General features: G+C 48.4%; 13 non-coding genes across 13 annotated transcripts; all 13 read right to left on the bottom strand.

Moving 5' to 3' along the window:
• Positions 1 to 670: 670 nt before the first annotated feature.
• Positions 671 to 861, bottom strand: LOC142693915 (U2 spliceosomal RNA). Its single transcript, XR_012862204.1, has one exon. It is a non-coding gene; the product is annotated as a U2 spliceosomal RNA (small nuclear RNA).
• A 1,300-nt stretch (positions 862 to 2,161) lies between these two features.
• LOC142693914 (U2 spliceosomal RNA) lies at positions 2,162 to 2,352 on the bottom strand. The gene has a single exon (XR_012862203.1). It is a non-coding gene; the product is annotated as a U2 spliceosomal RNA (small nuclear RNA).
• A 1,288-nt stretch (positions 2,353 to 3,640) lies between these two features.
• Positions 3,641 to 3,831, bottom strand: LOC142693913 (U2 spliceosomal RNA). The gene has a single exon (XR_012862202.1). It is a non-coding gene; the product is annotated as a U2 spliceosomal RNA (small nuclear RNA).
• A 1,292-nt stretch (positions 3,832 to 5,123) lies between these two features.
• On the bottom strand, positions 5,124 to 5,314 carry LOC142693912 (U2 spliceosomal RNA). The gene has a single exon (XR_012862201.1). It is a non-coding gene; the product is annotated as a U2 spliceosomal RNA (small nuclear RNA).
• Positions 5,315 to 6,614: 1,300 nt separating this feature from the next.
• On the bottom strand, positions 6,615 to 6,805 carry LOC142693911 (U2 spliceosomal RNA). The gene has a single exon (XR_012862200.1). It is a non-coding gene; the product is annotated as a U2 spliceosomal RNA (small nuclear RNA).
• Positions 6,806 to 8,097: 1,292 nt separating this feature from the next.
• Positions 8,098 to 8,288, bottom strand: LOC142693909 (U2 spliceosomal RNA). Its single transcript, XR_012862199.1, has one exon. It is a non-coding gene; the product is annotated as a U2 spliceosomal RNA (small nuclear RNA).
• Positions 8,289 to 9,580: 1,292 nt separating this feature from the next.
• Positions 9,581 to 9,771, bottom strand: LOC142693907 (U2 spliceosomal RNA). Its single transcript, XR_012862197.1, has one exon. It is a non-coding gene; the product is annotated as a U2 spliceosomal RNA (small nuclear RNA).
• A 1,264-nt stretch (positions 9,772 to 11,035) lies between these two features.
• On the bottom strand, positions 11,036 to 11,226 carry LOC142693906 (U2 spliceosomal RNA). The gene has a single exon (XR_012862196.1). It is a non-coding gene; the product is annotated as a U2 spliceosomal RNA (small nuclear RNA).
• A 1,304-nt stretch (positions 11,227 to 12,530) lies between these two features.
• On the bottom strand, positions 12,531 to 12,721 carry LOC142693905 (U2 spliceosomal RNA). Its single transcript, XR_012862195.1, has one exon. It is a non-coding gene; the product is annotated as a U2 spliceosomal RNA (small nuclear RNA).
• Positions 12,722 to 14,001: 1,280 nt separating this feature from the next.
• Positions 14,002 to 14,192, bottom strand: LOC142693904 (U2 spliceosomal RNA). Its single transcript, XR_012862194.1, has one exon. It is a non-coding gene; the product is annotated as a U2 spliceosomal RNA (small nuclear RNA).
• Positions 14,193 to 15,488: 1,296 nt separating this feature from the next.
• LOC142693903 (U2 spliceosomal RNA) lies at positions 15,489 to 15,679 on the bottom strand. Its single transcript, XR_012862193.1, has one exon. It is a non-coding gene; the product is annotated as a U2 spliceosomal RNA (small nuclear RNA).
• A 1,296-nt stretch (positions 15,680 to 16,975) lies between these two features.
• On the bottom strand, positions 16,976 to 17,166 carry LOC142693902 (U2 spliceosomal RNA). Its single transcript, XR_012862192.1, has one exon. It is a non-coding gene; the product is annotated as a U2 spliceosomal RNA (small nuclear RNA).
• Positions 17,167 to 18,454: 1,288 nt separating this feature from the next.
• On the bottom strand, positions 18,455 to 18,645 carry LOC142693901 (U2 spliceosomal RNA). The gene has a single exon (XR_012862191.1). It is a non-coding gene; the product is annotated as a U2 spliceosomal RNA (small nuclear RNA).
• Positions 18,646 to 20,911: the final 2,266 nt, after the last annotated feature.

Below are 20,911 nucleotides of genomic sequence, written 5' to 3'. Positions count from 1 at the left end.
ACAAGGGACTGCAAAATGGAAAATAGGCATCCACCAACTTTACAGACAACTTCTCCTTGCTCCTACAACCTCCATCCTTGCACAGTTTGTTATTCTTCTAGGTAACATAGTAACAAATCCAAATTGCTGCTCTCTTTGTAGGCAAGCAAGGCTTTGTTGCAACTGCAATTCTTACTTCTTCTTGAAATGTAGGGACGACAGTACATTCCATCACATCCATCTAGTGTACACAGGTAGGTCCATTGTGGCGGGCAGGCGAGCTGGCGGGCTGCTTTATTGGCTGTTTGCTGTTCCCCTACTCCACTCCACTATTTGACTGTTGTGCTGCATCAATCAATCAATCAATCAATCAATCAATCAATCAATCAATCAGTGGCTGGCTCAGGTGCAGCTCTTTAACTTACCTAAAAGGGAGGGCGGAGAGAAGACAAGGAAGGTGAATGAGGTGTTCCAATGTGAAATGCCGGAAACACAGAAACACAGACGACACACAACAAGAGGTGGCAATCTATTCATTAATTGCATTTAATCAATGAGCTCATTATCACTCATGCATTGTCCAACAGGTGTTGAAATAATGGGATTAAAAGGGCAGATCCCTTCAGAAAGACAGAAACAATAGCAAAGACAAAAAACACTTTTGGAATCTGCTTTTAGTCAACACATAAGGAAAGGGTGCACCGGTCCTGGAAATACTGCAATACCAGGTCAATGCGTGGAGTGGACAGAGCAAGCTCTATTTCCATCTCCCTGTTCTAAAAATCCATTTAATATATGGTCCCCAGATAGGGGACGTATCAGATATTAAACTGATAAGAACAGATACTACACTTGATCTTAGCCAAAAGGCCGAGAAGCGATAACCCGAACGGGCCGCGCGTTGCCCGAGCCTGCCCGATACTGCTGTTCAGCCCTTGCAGCGATTCAGCCTACTTCTAGGCAATTCCATGGGGCCCTGCAGGCTCACACACTCACAGCTACACGGGAGGTGAATAAAGGCCGGAGAGGAAGCCAGACAGGATTTGCTTCTTTTGCTTGCACCACAATGCAGTGCTGAAAGAGGAGGAATCTACATAAAAACGCCTTCCTGGCAACGCCCAAATGCCCTGCTGCCATGCAGATAAACACTGGCAGCGGCAGCAAGTGCATGCCCACAGCCACCCCTTGTTCCTTCACACCTTGTATCAGCTGTAATCCAGTCCAGTCCAGTGCTGCCTGCTGAGCAGCACTGACCAACACTGCCTGGGCCCAGGCTTTTATCTCTGAGGCCCCATTATGATGTCAGAAAGCTGGCTCTGGAATCCTGAGGGCTCCACTATGACACGTGCAAAGTTCCGTCTGAACTTTATATAAGACGGTGAGGCTCAGTCAGTCACTCAGTGTTGCCTGAGAGGGCAACACTGCAACAGCCGGCCGCCAGGCTGTCTTTTTTTTGCACAGCTAGTTGCCTCCAGGAGGCCACAAGAGGGAGACAAGGGACTGCAAAATGGAAAATAGGCATCCACCAACTTTACAGACAACTTCTCCTTGCTCCTACAACCTCCATCCTTGCACAGTTTGTTATTCTTCTAGGTAACATAGTAACAAATCCAAATTGCTGCTCTCTTTGTAGGCAAGCAAGGCTTTGTTGCAACTGCAATTCTTACTTCTTCTTGAAATGTAGGGACGACAGTACATTCCATCACATCCATCTAGTGTACACAGGTAGGTCCATTGTGGCGGGCAGGCGAGCGGGCGGGCTGCTTTATTGGCTGTTTGCTGTTCCCCTACTCCACTCCACTATTTGACTGTTGTGCTGCATCAATCAATCAATCAATCAATCAATCAATCAATCAATCAATCAATCAATCAATCAATCAATCAGTGGCTGGCTCAGGTGCAGCTCTTTAACTTACCTAAAAGGGAGGGCGGAGAGAAGACAAGGAAGGTGAATGAGGTGTTCCAATGTGAAATGCCGGAAACACAGAAACACAGACGACACACAACAAGAGGTGGCAATCTATTCATTAATTGCATTTAATCAATGAGCTCATTATCACTCATGCATTGTCCAACAGGTGTTGAAATAATGGGATTAAAAGGGGAGATCCCTTCAGAAAGACAGAAACAATAGCAAAGACAAAAAACACTTTTGGAATCTGCTTTTAGTCAACACATAAGGAAAGGGTGCACCGGTCCTGGAAATACTGCAATACCAGGTCAATGCGTGGAGTGGACAGAGCAAGCTCTATTTCCATCTCCCTGTTCTAAAAATCCATTTAATATATGGTCCCCAGATAGGGGACGTATCAGATATTAAACTGATAAGAACAGATACTACACTTGATCTTAGCCAAAAGGCCGAGAAGCGATAACCCGAACGGGCCGCGCGTTGCCCGAGCCTGCCCGATACTGCTGTTCAGCCCTTGCAGCGATTCAGCCTACTTCTAGGCAATTCCATGGGGCCCTGCAGGCTCACACACTCACAGCTACACGGGAGGTGAATAAAGGCCGGAGAGGAAGCCAGACAGGATTTGCTTCTTTTGCTTGCACCACAATGCAGTGCTGAAAGAGGAGGAATCTACATAAAAACGCCTTCCTGGCAACGCCCAAATGCCCTGCTGCCATGCAGATAAACACTGGCAGCGGCAGCAAGTGCATGCCCACAGCCACCCCTTGTTCCTTCACACCTTGTATCAGCTGTAATCCAGTCCAGTCCAGTGCTGCCTGCTGAGCAGCACTGACCAACACTGCCTGGGCCCAGGCTTTTATCTCTGAGGCCCCATTATGATGTCAGAAAGCTGGCTCTGGAATCCTGAGGGCTCCACTATGACACGTGCAAAGTTCCGTCTGAACTTTATATAAGACGGTGAGGCTCAGTCAGTCACTCAGTGTTGCCTGAGAGGGCAACACTGCAACAGCCGGCCGCCAGGCTGTCTTTTTTTTGCACAGCTAGTTGCCTCCAGGAGGCCACAAGAGGGAGACAAGGGACTGCAAAATGGAAAATAGGCATCCACCAACTTTACAGACAACTTCTCCTTGCTCCTACAACCTCCATCCTTGCACAGTTTGTTATTCTTCTAGGTAACATAGTAACAAATCCAAATTGCTGCTCTCTTTGTAGGCAAGCAAGGCTTTGTTGCAACTGCAATTCTTACTTCTTCTTGAAATGTAGGGACGACAGTACATTCCATCACATCCATCTAGTGTACACAGGTAGGTCCATTGTGGCGGGCAGGCGAGCGGGCGGGCTGCTTTATTGGCTGTTTGCTGTTCCCCTACTCCACTCCACTATTTGACTGTTGTGCTGCATCAATCAATCAATCAATCAATCAATCAATCAATCAATCAATCAATCAATCAGTGGCTGGCTCAGGTGCAGCTCTTTAACTTACCTAAAAGGGAGGGCGGAGAGAAGACAAGGAAGGTGAATGAGGTGTTCCAATGTGAAATGCCGGAAACACAGAAACACAGACGACACACAACAAGAGGTGGCAATCTATTCATTAATTGCATTTAATCAATGAGCTCATTATCACTCATGCATTGTCCAACAGGTGTTGAAATAATGGGATTAAAAGGGGAGATCCCTTCAGAAAGACAGAAACAATAGCAAAGACAAAAAACACTTTTGGAATCTGCTTTTAGTCAACACATAAGGAAAGGGTGCACCGGTCCTGGAAATACTGCAATACCAGGTCAATGCGTGGAGTGGACAGAGCAAGCTCTATTTCCATCTCCCTGTTCTAAAAATCCATTTAATATATGGTCCCCAGATAGGGGACGTATCAGATATTAAACTGATAAGAACAGATACTACACTTGATCTTAGCCAAAAGGCCGAGAAGCGATAACCCGAACGGGCCGCGCGTTGCCCGAGCCTGCCCGATACTGCTGTTCAGCCCTTGCAGCGATTCAGCCTACTTCTAGGCAATTCCATGGGGCCCTGCAGGCTCACACACTCACAGCTACACGGGAGGTGAATAAAGGCCGGAGAGGAAGCCAGACAGGATTTGCTTCTTTTGCTTGCACCACAATGCAGTGCTGAAAGAGGAGGAATCTACATAAAAACGCCTTCCTGGCAACGCCCAAATGCCCTGCTGCCATGCAGATAAACACTGGCAGCGGCAGCAAGTGCATGCCCACAGCCACCCCTTGTTCCTTCACACCTTGTATCAGCTGTAATCCAGTCCAGTCCAGTGCTGCCTGCTGAGCAGCACTGACCAACACTGCCTGGGCCCAGGCTTTTATCTCTGAGGCCCCATTATGATGTCAGAAAGCTGGCTCTGGAATCCTGAGGGCTCCACTATGACACGTGCAAAGTTCCGTCTGAACTTTATATAAGACGGTGAGGCTCAGTCAGTCACTCAGTGTTGCCTGAGAGGGCAACACTGCAACAGCCGGCCGCCAGGCTGTCTTTTTTTTGCACAGCTAGTTGCCTCCAGGAGGCCACAAGAGGGAGACAAGGGACTGCAAAATGGAAAATAGGCATCCACCAACTTTACAGACAACTTCTCCTTGCTCCTACAACCTCCATCCTTGCACAGTTTGTTATTCTTCTAGGTAACATAGTAACAAATCCAAATTGCTGCTCTCTTTGTAGGCAAGCAAGGCTTTGTTGCAACTGCAATTCTTACTTCTTCTTGAAATGTAGGGACGACAGTACATTCCATCACATCCATCTAGTGTACACAGGTAGGTCCATTGTGGCGGGCAGGCGAGCGGGCGGGCTGCTTTATTGGCTGTTTGCTGTTCCCCTACTCCACTCCACTATTTGACTGTTGTGCTGCATCAATCAATCAATCAATCAATCAATCAATCAATCAATCAATCAATCAATCAATCAGTGGCTGGCTCAGGTGCAGCTCTTTAACTTACCTAAAAGGGAGGGCGGAGAGAAGACAAGGAAGGTGAATGAGGTGTTCCAATGTGAAATGCCGGAAACACAGAAACACAGACGACACACAACAAGAGGTGGCAATCTATTCATTAATTGCATTTAATCAATGAGCTCATTATCACTCATGCATTGTCCAACAGGTGTTGAAATAATGGGATTAAAAGGGGAGATCCCTTCAGAAAGACAGAAACAATAGCAAAGACAAAAAACACTTTTGGAATCTGCTTTTAGTCAACACATAAGGAAAGGGTGCACCGGTCCTGGAAATACTGCAATACCAGGTCAATGCGTGGAGTGGACAGAGCAAGCTCTATTTCCATCTCCCTGTTCTAAAAATCCATTTAATATATGGTCCCCAGATAGGGGACGTATCAGATATTAAACTGATAAGAACAGATACTACACTTGATCTTAGCCAAAAGGCCGAGAAGCGATAACCCGAACGGGCCGCGCGTTGCCCGAGCCTGCCCGATACTGCTGTTCAGCCCTTGCAGCGATTCAGCCTACTTCTAGGCAATTCCATGGGGCCCTGCAGGCTCACACACTCACAGCTACACGGGAGGTGAATAAAGGCCGGAGAGGAAGCCAGACAGGATTTGCTTCTTTTGCTTGCACCACAATGCAGTGCTGAAAGAGGAGGAATCTACATAAAAACGCCTTCCTGGCAACGCCCAAATGCCCTGCTGCCATGCAGATAAACACTGGCAGCGGCAGCAAGTGCATGCCCACAGCCACCCCTTGTTCCTTCACACCTTGTATCAGCTGTAATCCAGTCCAGTCCAGTGCTGCCTGCTGAGCAGCACTGACCAACACTGCCTGGGCCCAGGCTTTTATCTCTGAGGCCCCATTATGATGTCAGAAAGCTGGCTCTGGAATCCTGAGGGCTCCACTATGACACGTGCAAAGTTCCGTCTGAACTTTATATAAGACGGTGAGGCTCAGTCAGTCACTCAGTGTTGCCTGAGAGGGCAACACTGCAACAGCCGGCCGCCAGGCTGTCTTTTTTTTGCACAGCTAGTTGCCTCCAGGAGGCCACAAGAGGGAGACAAGGGACTGCAAAATGGAAAATAGGCATCCACCAACTTTACAGACAACTTCTCCTTGCTCCTACAACCTCCATCCTTGCACAGTTTGTTATTCTTCTAGGTAACATAGTAACAAATCCAAATTGCTGCTCTCTTTGTAGGCAAGCAAGGCTTTGTTGCAACTGCAATTCTTACTTCTTCTTGAAATGTAGGGACGACAGTACATTCCATCACATCCATCTAGTGTACACAGGTAGGTCCATTGTGGCGGGCAGGCGAGCGGGCGGGCTGCTTTATTGGCTGTTTGCTGTTCCCCTACTCCACTCCACTATTTGACTGTTGTGCTGCATCAATCAATCAATCAATCAATCAATCAATCAATCAATCAATCAATCAATCAATCAATCAATCAGTGGCTGGCTCAGGTGCAGCTCTTTAACTTACCTAAAAGGGAGGGCGGAGAGAAGACAAGGAAGGTGAATGAGGTGTTCCAATGTGAAATGCCGGAAACACAGAAACACAGACGACACACAACAAGAGGTGGCAATCTATTCATTAATTGCATTTAATCAATGAGCTCATTATCACTCATGCATTGTCCAACAGGTGTTGAAATAATGGGATTAAAAGGGGAGATCCCTTCAGAAAGACAGAAACAATAGCAAAGACAAAAAACACTTTTGGAATCTGCTTTTAGTCAACACATAAGGAAAGGGTGCACCGGTCCTGGAAATACTGCAATACCAGGTCAATGCGTGGAGTGGACAGAGCAAGCTCTATTTCCATCTCCCTGTTCTAAAAATCCATTTAATATATGGTCCCCAGATAGGGGACGTATCAGATATTAAACTGATAAGAACAGATACTACACTTGATCTTAGCCAAAAGGCCGAGAAGCGATAACCCGAACGGGCCGCGCGTTGCCCGAGCCTGCCCGATACTGCTGTTCAGCCCTTGCAGCGATTCAGCCTACTTCTAGGCAATTCCATGGGGCCCTGCAGGCTCACACACTCACAGCTACACGGGAGGTGAATAAAGGCCGGAGAGGAAGCCAGACAGGATTTGCTTCTTTTGCTTGCACCACAATGCAGTGCTGAAAGAGGAGGAATCTACATAAAAACGCCTTCCTGGCAACGCCCAAATGCCCTGCTGCCATGCAGATAAACACTGGCAGCGGCAGCAAGTGCATGCCCACAGCCACCCCTTGTTCCTTCACACCTTGTATCAGCTGTAATCCAGTCCAGTCCAGTGCTGCCTGCTGAGCAGCACTGACCAACACTGCCTGGGCCCAGGCTTTTATCTCTGAGGCCCCATTATGATGTCAGAAAGCTGGCTCTGGAATCCTGAGGGCTCCACTATGACACGTGCAAAGTTCCGTCTGAACTTTATATAAGACGGTGAGGCTCAGTCAGTCACTCAGTGTTGCCTGAGAGGGCAACACTGCAACAGCCGGCCGCCAGGCTGTCTTTTTTTTGCACAGCTAGTTGCCTCCAGGAGGCCACAAGAGGGAGACAAGGGACTGCAAAATGGAAAATAGGCATCCACCAACTTTACAGACAACTTCTCCTTGCTCCTACAACCTCCATCCTTGCACAGTTTGTTATTCTTCTAGGTAACATAGTAACAAATCCAAATTGCTGCTCTCTTTGTAGGCAAGCAAGGCTTTGTTGCAACTGCAATTCTTACTTCTTCTTGAAATGTAGGGACGACAGTACATTCCATCACATCCATCTAGTGTACACAGGTAGGTCCATTGTGGCGGGCAGGCGAGCGGGCGGGCTGCTTTATTGGCTGTTTGCTGTTCCCCTACTCCACTCCACTATTTGACTGTTGTGCTGCATCAATCAATCAATCAATCAATCAATCAATCAATCAATCAATCAATCAATCAATCAGTGGCTGGCTCAGGTGCAGCTCTTTAACTTACCTAAAAGGGAGGGCGGAGAGAAGACAAGGAAGGTGAATGAGGTGTTCCAATGTGAAATGCCGGAAACACAGAAACACAGACGACACACAACAAGAGGTGGCAATCTATTCATTAATTGCATTTAATCAATGAGCTCATTATCACTCATGCATTGTCCAACAGGTGTTGAAATAATGGGATTAAAAGGGGAGATCCCTTCAGAAAGACAGAAACAATAGCAAAGACAAAAAACACTTTTGGAATCTGCTTTTAGTCAACACATAAGGAAAGGGTGCACCGGTCCTGGAAATACTGCAATACCAGGTCAATGCGTGGAGTGGACAGAGCAAGCTCTATTTCCATCTCCCTGTTCTAAAAATCCATTTAATATATGGTCCCCAGATAGGGGACGTATCAGATATTAAACTGATAAGAACAGATACTACACTTGATCTTAGCCAAAAGGCCGAGAAGCGATAACCCGAACGGGCCGCGCGTTGCCCGAGCCTGCCCGATACTGCTGTTCAGCCCTTGCAGCGATTCAGCCTACTTCTAGGCAATTCCATGGGGCCCTGCAGGCTCACACACTCACAGCTACACGGGAGGTGAATAAAGGCCGGAGAGGAAGCCAGACAGGATTTGCTTCTTTTGCTTGCACCACAATGCAGTGCTGAAAGAGGAGGAATCTACATAAAAACGCCTTCCTGGCAACGCCCAAATGCCCTGCTGCCATGCAGATAAACACTGGCAGCGGCAGCAAGTGCATGCCCACAGCCACCCCTTGTTCCTTCACACCTTGTATCAGCTGTAATCCAGTCCAGTCCAGTGCTGCCTGCTGAGCAGCACTGACCAACACTGCCTGGGCCCAGGCTTTTATCTCTGAGGCCCCATTATGATGTCAGAAAGCTGGCTCTGGAATCCTGAGGGCTCCACTATGACACGTGCAAAGTTCCGTCTGAACTTTATATAAGACGGTGAGGCTCAGTCAGTCACTCAGTGTTGCCTGAGAGGGCAACACTGCAACAGCCGGCCGCCAGGCTGTCTTTTTTTTGCACAGCTAGTTGCCTCCAGGAGGCCACAAGAGGGAGACAAGGGACTGCAAAATGGAAAATAGGCATCCACCAACTTTACAGACAACTTCTCCTTGCTCCTACAACCTCCATCCTTGCACAGTTTGTTATTCTTCTAGGTAACATAGTAACAAATCCAAATTGCTGCTCTCTTTGTAGGCAAGCAAGGCTTTGTTGCAACTGCAATTCTTACTTCTTCTTGAAATGTAGGGACGACAGTACATTCCATCACATCCATCTAGTGTACACAGGTAGGTCTATTGTGGCGGGCAGGCGAGCGGGCGGGCTGCTTTATTGGCTGTTTGCTGTTCCCCTACTCCACTCCACTATTTGACTGTTGTGCTGCATCAATCAATCAATCAATCAATCAATCAATCAATCAATCAATCAATCAATCAATCAGTGGCTGGCTCAGGTGCAGCTCTTTAACTTACCTAAAAGGGAGGGCGGAGAGAAGACAAGGAAGGTGAATGAGGTGTTCCAATGTGAAATGCCGGAAACACAGAAACACAGACGACACACAACAAGAGGTGGCAATCTATTCATTAATTGCATTTAATCAATGAGCTCATTATCACTCATGCATTGTCCAACAGGTGTTGAAATAATGGGATTAAAAGGGGAGATCCCTTCAGAAAGACAGAAACAATAGCAAAGACAAAAAACACTTTTGGAATCTGCTTTTAGTCAACACATAAGGAAAGGGTGCACCGGTCCTGGAAATACTGCAATACCAGGTCAATGCGTGGAGTGGACAGAGCAAGCTCTATTTCCATCTCCCTGTTCTAAAAATCCATTTAATATATGGTCCCCAGATAGGGGACGTATCAGATATTAAACTGATAAGAACAGATACTACACTTGATCTTAGCCAAAAGGCCGAGAAGCGATAACCCGAACGGGCCGCGCGTTGCCCGAGCCTGCCCGATACTGCTGTTCAGCCCTTGCAGCGATTCAGCCTACTTCTAGGCAATTCCATGGGGCCCTGCAGGCTCACACACTCAAGGTGAATAAAGGCCGGAGAGGAAGCCAGACAGGATTTGCTTCTTTTGCTTGCACCACAATGCAGTGCTGAAAGAGGAGGAATCTACATAAAAACGCCTTCCTGGCAACGCCCAAATGCCCTGCTGCCATGCAGATAAACACTGGCAGCGGCAGCAAGTGCATGCCCACAGCCACCCCTTGTTCCTTCACACCTTGTATCAGCTGTAATCCAGTCCAGTCCAGTGCTGCCTGCTGAGCAGCACTGACCAACACTGCCTGGGCCCAGGCTTTTATCTCTGAGGCCCCATTATGATGTCAGAAAGCTGGCTCTGGAATCCTGAGGGCTCCACTATGACACGTGCAAAGTTCCGTCTGAACTTTATATAAGACGGTGAGGCTCAGTCAGTCACTCAGTGTTGCCTGAGAGGGCAACACTGCAACAGCCGGCCGCCAGGCTGTCTTTTTTTTGCACAGCTAGTTGCCTCCAGGAGGCCACAAGAGGGAGACAAGGGACTGCAAAATGGAAAATAGGCATCCACCAACTTTACAGACAACTTCTCCTTGCTCCTACAACCTCCATCCTTGCACAGTTTGTTATTCTTCTAGGTAACATAGTAACAAATCCAAATTGCTGCTCTCTTTGTAGGCAAGCAAGGCTTTGTTGCAACTGCAATTCTTAATTCTTCTTGAAATGTAGGGACGACAGTACATTCCATCACATCCATCTAGTGTACACAGGTAGGTCCATTGTGGCGGGCAGGCGAGCGGGCGGGCTGCTTTATTGGCTGTTTGCTGTTCCCCTACTCCACTCCACTATTTGACTGTTGTGCTGCATCAATCAATCAATCAATCAATCAATCAATCAATCAATCAGTGGCTGGCTCAGGTGCAGCTCTTTAACTTACCTAAAAGGGAGGGCGGAGAGAAGACAAGGAAGGTGAATGAGGTGTTCCAATGTGAAATGCCGGAAACACAGAAACACAGACGACACACAACAAGAGGTGGCAATCTATTCATTAATTGCATTTAATCAATGAGCTCATTATCACTCATGCATTGTCCAACAGGTGTTGAAATAATGGGATTAAAAGGGGAGATCCCTTCAGAAAGACAGAAACAATAGCAAAGACAAAAAACACTTTTGGAATCTGCTTTTAGTCAACACATAAGGAAAGGGTGCACCGGTCCTGGAAATACTGCAATACCAGGTCAATGCGTGGAGTGGACAGAGCAAGCTCTATTTCCATCTCCCTGTTCTAAAAATCCATTTAATATATGGTCCCCAGATAGGGGACGTATCAGATATTAAACTGATAAGAACAGATACTACACTTGATCTTAGCCAAAAGGCCGAGAAGCGATAACCCGAACGGGCCGCGCGTTGCCCGAGCCTGCCCGATACTGCTGTTCAGCCCTTGCAGCGATTCAGCCTACTTCTAGGCAATTCCATGGGGCCCTGCAGGCTCACACACTCACAGCTACACGGGAGGTGAATAAAGGCCGGAGAGGAAGCCAGACAGGATTTGCTTCTTTTGCTTGCACCACAATGCAGTGCTGAAAGAGGAGGAATCTACATAAAAACGCCTTCCTGGCAACGCCCAAATGCCCTGCTGCCATGCAGATAAACACTGGCAGCGGCAGCAAGTGCATGCCCACAGCCACCCCTTGTTCCTTCACACCTTGTATCAGCTGTAATCCAGTCCAGTCCAGTGCTGCCTGCTGAGCAGCACTGACCAACACTGCCTGGGCCCAGGCTTTTATCTCTGAGGCCCCATTATGATGTCAGAAAGCTGGCTCTGGAATCCTGAGGGCTCCACTATGACACGTGCAAAGTTCCGTCTGAACTTTATATAAGACGGTGAGGCTCAGTCAGTCACTCAGTGTTGCCTGAGAGGGCAACACTGCAACAGCCGGCCGCCAGGCTGTCTTTTTTTTGCACAGCTAGTTGCCTCCAGGAGGCCACAAGAGGGAGACAAGGGACTGCAAAATGGAAAATAGGCATCCACCAACTTTACAGACAACTTCTCCTTGCTCCTACAACCTCCATCCTTGCACAGTTTGTTATTCTTCTAGATAACATAGTAACAAATCCAAATTGCTGCTCTCTTTGTAGGCAAGCAAGGCTTTGTTGCAACTGCAATTCTTACTTCTTCTTGAAATGTAGGGACGACAGTACATTCCATCACATCCATCTAGTGTACACAGGTAGGTCCATTGTGGCGGGCAGGCGAGCGGGCGGGCTGCTTTATTGGCTGTTTGCTGTTCCCCTACTCCACTCCACTATTTGACTGTTGTGCTGCATCAATCAATCAATCAATCAATCAATCAATCAATCAATCAATCAATCAATCAATCAATCAATCAATCAGTGGCTGGCTCAGGTGCAGCTCTTTAACTTACCTAAAAGGGAGGGCGGAGAGAAGACAAGGAAGGTGAATGAGGTGTTCCAATGTGAAATGCCGGAAACACAGAAACACAGACGACACACAACAAGAGGTGGCAATCTATTCATTAATTGCATTTAATCAATGAGCTCATTATCACTCATGCATTGTCCAACAGGTGTTGAAATAATGGGATTAAAAGGGGAGATCCCTTCAGAAAGACAGAAACAATAGCAAAGACAAAAAACACTTTTGGAATCTGCTTTTAGTCAACACATAAGGAAAGGGTGCACCGGTCCTGGAAATACTGCAATACCAGGTCAATGCGTGGAGTGGACAGAGCAAGCTCTATTTCCATCTCCCTGTTCTAAAAATCCATTTAATATATGGTCCCCAGATAGGGGACGTATCAGATATTAAACTGATAAGAACAGATACTACACTTGATCTTAGCCAAAAGGCCGAGAAGCGATAACCCGAACGGGCCGCGCGTTGCCCGAGCCTGCCCGATACTGCTGTTCAGCCCTTGCAGCGATTCAGCCTACTTCTAGGCAATTCCATGGGGCCCTGCAGGCTCACACACTCACAGCTACACGGGAGGTGAATAAAGGCCGGAGAGGAAGCCAGACAGGATTTGCTTCTTTTGCTTGCACCACAATGCAGTGCTGAAAGAGGAGGAATCTACATAAAAACGCCTTCCTGGCAACGCCCAAATGCCCTGCTGCCATGCAGATAAACACTGGCAGCGGCAGCAAGTGCATGCCCACAGCCACCCCTTGTTCCTTCACAAATTGTATCAGCTGTAATCCAGTCCAGTCCAGTGCTGCCTGCTGAGCAGCACTGACCAACACTGCCTGGGCCCAGGCTTTTATCTCTGAGGCCCCATTATGATGTCAGAAAGCTGGCTCTGGAATCCTGAGGGCTCCACTATGACACGTGCAAAGTTCCGTCTGAACTTTATATAAGACGGTGAGGCTCAGTCAGTCACTCAGTGTTGCCTGAGAGGGCAACACTGCAACAGCCGGCCGCCAGGCTGTCTTTTTTTTGCACAGCTAGTTGCCTCCAGGAGGCCACAAGAGGGAGACAAGGGACTGCAAAATGGAAAATAGGCATCCACCAACTTTACAGACAACTTCTCCTTGCTCCTACAACCTCCATCCTTGCACAGTTTGTTATTCTTCTAGGTAACATAGTAACAAATCCAAATTGCTGCTCTCTTTGTAGGCAAGCAAGGCTTTGTTGCAACTGCAATTCTTACTTCTTCTTGAAATGTAGGGACGACAGTACATTCCATCACATCCATCTAGTGTACACAGGTAGGTCCATTGTGGCGGGCAGGCGAGCGGGCGGGCTGCTTTATTGGCTGTTTGCTGTTCCCCTACTCCACTCCACTATTTGACTGTTGTGCTGCATCAATCAATCAATCAATCAATCAATCAATCAATCAATCAATCAGTGGCTGGCTCAGGTGCAGCTCTTTAACTTACCTAAAAGGGAGGGCGGAGAGAAGACAAGGAAGGTGAATGAGGTGTTCCAATGTGAAATGCCGGAAACACAGAAACACAGACGACACACAACAAGAGGTGGCAATCTATTCATTAATTGCATTTAATCAATGAGCTCATTATCACTCATGCATTGTCCAACAGGTGTTGAAATAATGGGATTAAAAGGGGAGATCCCTTCAGAAAGACAGAAACAATAGCAAAGACAAAAAACACTTTTGGAATCTGCTTTTAGTCAACACATAAGGAAAGGGTGCACCGGTCCTGGAAATACTGCAATACCAGGTCAATGCGTGGAGTGGACAGAGCAAGCTCTATTTCCATCTCCCTGTTCTAAAAATCCATTTAATATATGGTCCCCAGATAGGGGACGTATCAGATATTAAACTGATAAGAACAGATACTACACTTGATCTTAGCCAAAAGGCCGAGAAGCGATAACCCGAACGGGCCGCGCGTTGCCCGAGCCTGCCCGATACTGCTGTTCAGCCCTTGCAGCGATTCAGCCTACTTCTAGGCAATTCCATGGGGCCCTGCAGGCTCACACACTCACAGCTACACGGGAGGTGAATAAAGGCCGGAGAGGAAGCCAGACAGGATTTGCTTCTTTTGCTTGCACCACAATGCAGTGCTGAAAGAGGAGGAATCTACATAAAAACGCCTTCCTGGCAACGCCCAAATGCCCTGCTGCCATGCAGATAAACACTGGCAGCGGCAGCAAGTGCATGCCCACAGCCACCCCTTGTTCCTTCACACCTTGTATCAGCTGTAATCCAGTCCAGTCCAGTGCTGCCTGCTGAGCAGCACTGACCAACACTGCCTGGGCCCAGGCTTTTATCTCTGAGGCCCCATTATGATGTCAGAAAGCTGGCTCTGGAATCCTGAGGGCTCCACTATGACACGTGCAAAGTTCCGTCTGAACTTTATATAAGACGGTGAGGCTCAGTCAGTCACTCAGTGTTGCCTGAGAGGGCAACACTGCAACAGCCGGCCGCCAGGCTGTCTTTTTTTTGCACAGCTAGTTGCCTCCAGGAGGCCACAAGAGGGAGACAAGGGACTGCAAAATGGAAAATAGGCATCCACCAACTTTACAGACAACTTCTCCTTGCTCCTACAACCTCCATCCTTGCACAGTTTGTTATTCTTCTAGGTAACATAGTAACAAATCCAAATTGCTGCTCTCTTTGTAGGCAAGCAAGGCTTTGTTGCAACTGCAATTCTTACTTCTTCTTGAAATGTAGGGACGACAGTACATTCCATCACATCCATCTAGTGTACACAGGTAGGTCCATTGTGGCGGGCAGGCGAGCGGGCGGGCTGCTTTATTGGCTGTTTGCTGTTCCCCTACTCCACTCCACTATTTGACTGTTGTGCTGCATCAATCAATCAATCAATCAATCAATCAATCAATCAATCAATCAATCAATCAATCAATCAGTGGCTGGCTCAGGTGCAGCTCTTTAACTTACCTAAAAGGGAGGGCGGAGAGAAGACAAGGAAGGTGAATGAGGTGTTCCAATGTGAAATGCCGGAAACACAGAAACACAGACGACACACAACAAGAGGTGGCAATCTATTCATTAATTGCATTTAATCAATGAGCTCATTATCACTCATGCATTGTCCAACAGGTGTTGAAATAATGGGATTAAAAGGGGAGATCCCTTCAGAAAGACAGAAACAATAGCAAAGACAAAAAACACTTTTGGAATCTGCTTTTAGTCAACACATAAGGAAAGGGTGCACCGGTCCTGGAAATACTGCAATACCAGGTCAATGCGTGGAGTGGACAGAGCAAGCTCTATTTCCATCTCCCTGTTCTAAAAATCCATTTAATATATGGTCCCCAGATAGGGGACGTATCAGATATTAAACTGATAAGAACAGATACTACACTTGATCTTAGCCAAAAGGCCGAGAAGCGATAACCCGAACGGGCCGCGCGTTGCCCGAGCCTGCCCGATACTGCTGTTCAGCCCTTGCAGCGATTCAGCCTACTTCTAGGCAATTCCATGGGGCCCTGCAGGCTCACACACTCACAGCTACACGGGAGGTGAATAAAGGCCGGAGAGGAAGCCAGACAGGATTTGCTTCTTTTGCTTGCACCACAATGCAGTGCTGAAAGAGGAGGAATCTACATAAAAACGCCTTCCTGGCAACGCCCAAATGCCCTGCTGCCATGCAGATAAACACTGGCAGCGGCAGCAAGTGCATGCCCACAGCCACCCCTTGTTCCTTCACACCTTGTATCAGCTGTAATCCAGTCCAGTCCAGTGCTGCCTGCTGAGCAGCACTGACCAACACTGCCTGGGCCCAGGCTTTTATCTCTGAGGCCCCATTATGATGTCAGAAAGCTGGCTCTGGAATCCTGAGGGCTCCACTATGACACGTGCAAAGTTCCGTCTGAACTTTATATAAGACGGTGAGGCTCAGTCAGTCACTCAGTGTTGCCTGAGAGGGCAACACTGCAACAGCCGGCCGCCAGGCTGTCTTTTTTTTGCACAGCTAGTTGCCTCCAGGAGGCCACAAGAGGGAGACAAGGGACTGCAAAATGGAAAATAGGCATCCACCAACTTTACAGACAACTTCTCCTTGCTCCTACAACCTCCATCCTTGCACAGTTTGTTATTCTTCTAGGTAACATAGTAACAAATCCAAATTGCTGCTCTCTTTGTAGGCAAGCAAGGCTTTGTTGCAACTGCAATTCTTACTTCTTCTTGAAATGTAGGGACGACAGTACATTCCATCACATCCATCTAGTGTACACAGGTAGGTCCATTGTGGCGGGCAGGCGAGCGGGCGGGCTGCTTTATTGGCTGTTTGCTGTTCCCCTACTCCACTCCACTATTTGACTGTTGTGCTGCATCAATCAATCAATCAATCAATCAATCAATCAATCAATCAATCAATCAATCAATCAATCAGTGGCTGGCTCAGGTGCAGCTCTTTAACTTACCTAAAAGGGAGGGCGGAGAGAAGACAAAGAAGGTGAATGAGGTGTTCCAATGTGAAATGCCGGAAACACAGAAACACAGACGACACACAACAAGAGGTGGCAATCTATTCATTAATTGCATTTAATCAATGAGCTCATTATCACTCATGCATTGTCCAACAGGTGTTGAAATAATGGGATTAAAAGGGGAGATCCCTTCAGAAAGACAGAAACAATAGCAAAGACAAAAAACACTTTTGGAATCTGCTTTTAGTCAACACATAAGGAAAGGGTGCACCGGTCCTGGAAATACTGCAATACCAGGTCAATGCGTGGAGTGGACAGAGCAAGCTCTATTTCCATCTCCCTGTTCTAAAAATCCATTTAATATATGGTCCCCAGATAGGGGACGTATCAGATATTAAACTGATAAGAACAGATACTACACTTGATCTTAGCCAAAAGGCCGAGAAGCGATAACCCGAACGGGCCGCGCGTTGCCCGAGCCTGCCCGATACTGCTGTTCAGCCCTTGCAGCGATTCAGCCTACTTCTAGGCAATTCCATGGGGCCCTGCAGGCTCACACACTCACAGCTACACGGGAGGTGAATAAAGGCCGGAGAGGAAGCCAGACAGGATTTGCTTCTTTTGCTTGCACCACAATGCAGTGCTGAAAGAGGAGGAATCTACATAAAAACGCCTTCCTGGCAACGCCCAAATGCCCTGCTGCCATGCAGATAAACACTGGCAGCGGCAGCAAGTGCATGCCCACAGCCACCCCTTGTTCCTTCACACCTTGTATCAGCTGTAATCCAGTCCAGTCCAGTGCTGCCTGCTGAGCAGCACTGACCAACACTGCCTGGGCCCAGGCTTTTATCTCTGAGGCCCCATTATGATGTCAGAAAGCTGGCTCTGGAATCCTGAGGGCTCCACTATGACACGTGCAAAGTTCCGTCTGAACTTTATATAAGACGGTGAGGCTCAGTCAGTCACTCAGTGTTGCCTGAGAGGGCAACACTGCAACAGCCGGCCGCCAGGCTGTCTTTTTTTTGCACAGCTAGTTGCCTCCAGGAGGCCACAAGAGGGAGACAAGGGACTGCAAAATGGAAAATAGGCATCCACCAACTTTACAGACAACTTCTCCTTGCTCCTACAACCTCCATCCTTGCACAGTTTGTTATTCTTCTAGGTAACATAGTAACAAATCCAAATTGCTGCTCTCTTTGTAGGCAAGCAAGGCTTTGTTGCAACTGCAATTCTTACTTCTTCTTGAAATGTAGGGACGACAGTACATTCCATCACATCCATCTAGTGTACACAGGTAGGTCCATTGTGGCGGGCAGGCGAGCGGGCGGGCTGCTTTATTGGCTGTTTGCTGTTCCCCTACTCCACTCCACTATTTGACTGTTGTGCTGCATCAATCAATCAATCAATCAATCAATCAATCAATCAATCAATCAATCAATCAGTGGCTGGCTCAGGTGCAGCTCTTTAACTTACCTAAAAGGGAGGGCGGAGAGAAGACAAGGAAGGTGAATGAGGTGTTCCAATGTGAAATGCCGGAAACACAGAAACACAGACGACACACAACAAGAGGTGGCAATCTATTCATTAATTGCATTTAATCAATGAGCTCATTATCACTCATGCATTGTCCAACAGGTGTTGAAATAATGGGATTAAAAGGGGAGATCCCTTCAGAAAGACAGAAACAATAGCAAAGACAAAAAACACTTTTGGAATCTGCTTTTAGTCAACACATAAGGAAAGGGTGCACCGGTCCTGGAAATACTGCAATACCAGGTCAATGCGTGGAGTGGACAGAGCAAGCTCTATTTCCATCTCCCTGTTCTAAAAATCCATTTAATATATGGTCCCCAGATAGGGGACGTATCAGATATTAAACTGATAAGAACAGATACTACACTTGATCTTAGCCAAAAGGCCGAGAAGCGATAACCCGAACGGGCCGCGCGTTGCCCGAGCCTGCCCGATACTGCTGTTCAGCCCTTGCAGCGATTCAGCCTACTTCTAGGCAATTCCATGGGGCCCTGCAGGCTCACACACTCACAGCTACACGGGAGGTGAATAAAGGCCGGAGAGGAAGCCAGACAGGATTTGCTTCTTTTGCTTGCACCACAATGCAGTGCTGAAAGAGGAGGAATCTACATAAAAACGCCTTCCTGGCAACGCCCAAATGCCCTGCTGCCATGCAGATAAACACTGGCAGCGGCAGCAAGTGCATGCCCACAGCCACCCCTTGTTCCTTCACACCTTGTATCAGCTGTAATCCAGTCCAGTCCAGTGCTGCCTGCTGAGCAGCACTGACCAACACTGCCTGGGCCCAGGCTTTTATCTCTGAGGCCCCATTATGATGTCAGAAAGCTGGCTCTGGAATCCTGAGGGCTCCACTATGACACGTGCAAAGTTCCGTCTGAACTTTATATAAGACGGTGAGGCTCAGTCAGTCACTCAGTGTTGCCTGAGAGGGCAACACTGCAACAGCCGGCCGCCAGGCTGTCTTTTTTTTGCACAGCTAGTTGCCTCCAGGAGGCCACAAGAGGGAGACAAGGGACTGCAAAATGGAAAATAGGCATCCACCAACTTTACAGACAACTTCTCCTTGCTCCTACAACCTCCATCCTTGCACAGTTTGTTATTCTTCTAGGTAACATAGTAACAAATCCAAATTGCTGCTCTCTTTGTAGGCAAGCAAGGCTTTGTTGCAACTGCAATTCTTACTTCTTCTTGAAATGTAGGGACGACAGTACATTCCATCACATCCATCTAGTGTACACAGGTAGGTCCATTGTGGCGGGCAGGCGAGCGGGCGGGCTGCTTTATTGGCTGTTTGCTGTTCCCCTACTCCACTCCACTATTTGACTGTTGTGCTGCATCAATCAATCAATCAATCAATCAATCAATCAATCAATCAATCAATCAATCAATCAGTGGCTGGCTCAGGTGCAGCTCTTTAACTTACCTAAAAGGGAGGGCGGAGAGAAGACAAGGAAGGTGAATGAGGTGTTCCAATGTGAAATGCCGGAAACACAGAAACACAGACGACACACAACAAGAGGTGGCAATCTATTCATTAATTGCATTTAATCAATGAGCTCATTATCACTCATGCATTGTCCAACAGGTGTTGAAATAATGGGATTAAAAGGGGAGATCCCTTCAGAAAGACAGAAACAATAGCAAAGACAAAAAACACTTTTGGAATCTGCTTTTAGTCAACACATAAGGAAAGGGTGCACCGGTCCAGACGAGGCTGGACGCAGCCTGCAGGGCTTAGGAGGGAAGCCTCCATGACAGCCCTAGGAGGGAAAGGGTTAACTTCGTAGGGAAAGTTAGAGGTGGAGGAGGGACAGGGAGGAGTTAGGGGGCCGTTACGGAGCTTCCCGCTGTTTTTCGGCAGTGAGCCGGAAGCAGCGGGAGAAGTAACACTCACACAAGTAAGCTCCCGTTGCCCCGCTCTGTACTGCATGTCTGAGGCTGAGATTCTTGCGCGGCTGCGTGCCGCTGCTGTGCACCACGGTCCCGGTTGGTTGGAGGAGACCGTGGCTGCACTTACAATGATCCCCGACGCCGATTCGCCACGTCAGGCACGGCATATGAGGTCTGTTGCAGTGGGGGACAGGCTCCCCTCCCCCGGCCCCCTTCCTGGCAGTAATATGGCGGCGGGGGGGGAGTCTACAACACCCGCTCCTGCTCAGAGGAGGCAGAGAGCGTCGCCGGGGGTGACGGCGACTCAGGCCGGGTCTGCCCGTCGCTCCCGGCGGTCCCGACCTCCAGAACGCCTCAGCCCTGAGGTGGTCCCGCGGACACGGCGTCGCAGGGGGAGCCCTAATATGGACGCTGCAGGCCAGGCAGCTGGGAGGACCGTCCCTTCCCAGGCCCTGCGTCCTGGCAGGAATCCCAGGCCGCGACGGGGTCCGGCGGTTCTCAGGGAGTCGCAGGCCGGGCTCCCTGTCACCCCCCCCCCATCAGATGCAAGATCGGGAAGACTGGTTACGGCCGCCCCGCCTGGTGATGCTCCGGCCAGGGGGCAGGCTTCATCAGGATCGTCGAGACGGACGCCTAGACCTGCAGCGACGTCGAGGCAACAGGTCCGGTCGGAAGTTTGGATTCCAGCGGTCGGGCGGCAGGTTGCCGGCCCATCTGCCAGCGCGTCATCATCCCCGGTTCGGAGATGTCGGTGGGATGGCCAGTCGTCGGCG

Source organism: Rhinoderma darwinii (genome assembly GCF_050947455.1).
Source record: "Rhinoderma darwinii isolate aRhiDar2 chromosome 5 unlocalized genomic scaffold, aRhiDar2.hap1 SUPER_5_unloc_45, whole genome shotgun sequence".
Classification (NCBI taxonomy): domain Eukaryota; kingdom Metazoa; phylum Chordata; class Amphibia; order Anura; family Rhinodermatidae; genus Rhinoderma; species Rhinoderma darwinii.
The sequence above is the reverse complement of the archived record's forward strand: the minus strand, read 5'-3'. Positions and strand labels throughout refer to the sequence as shown.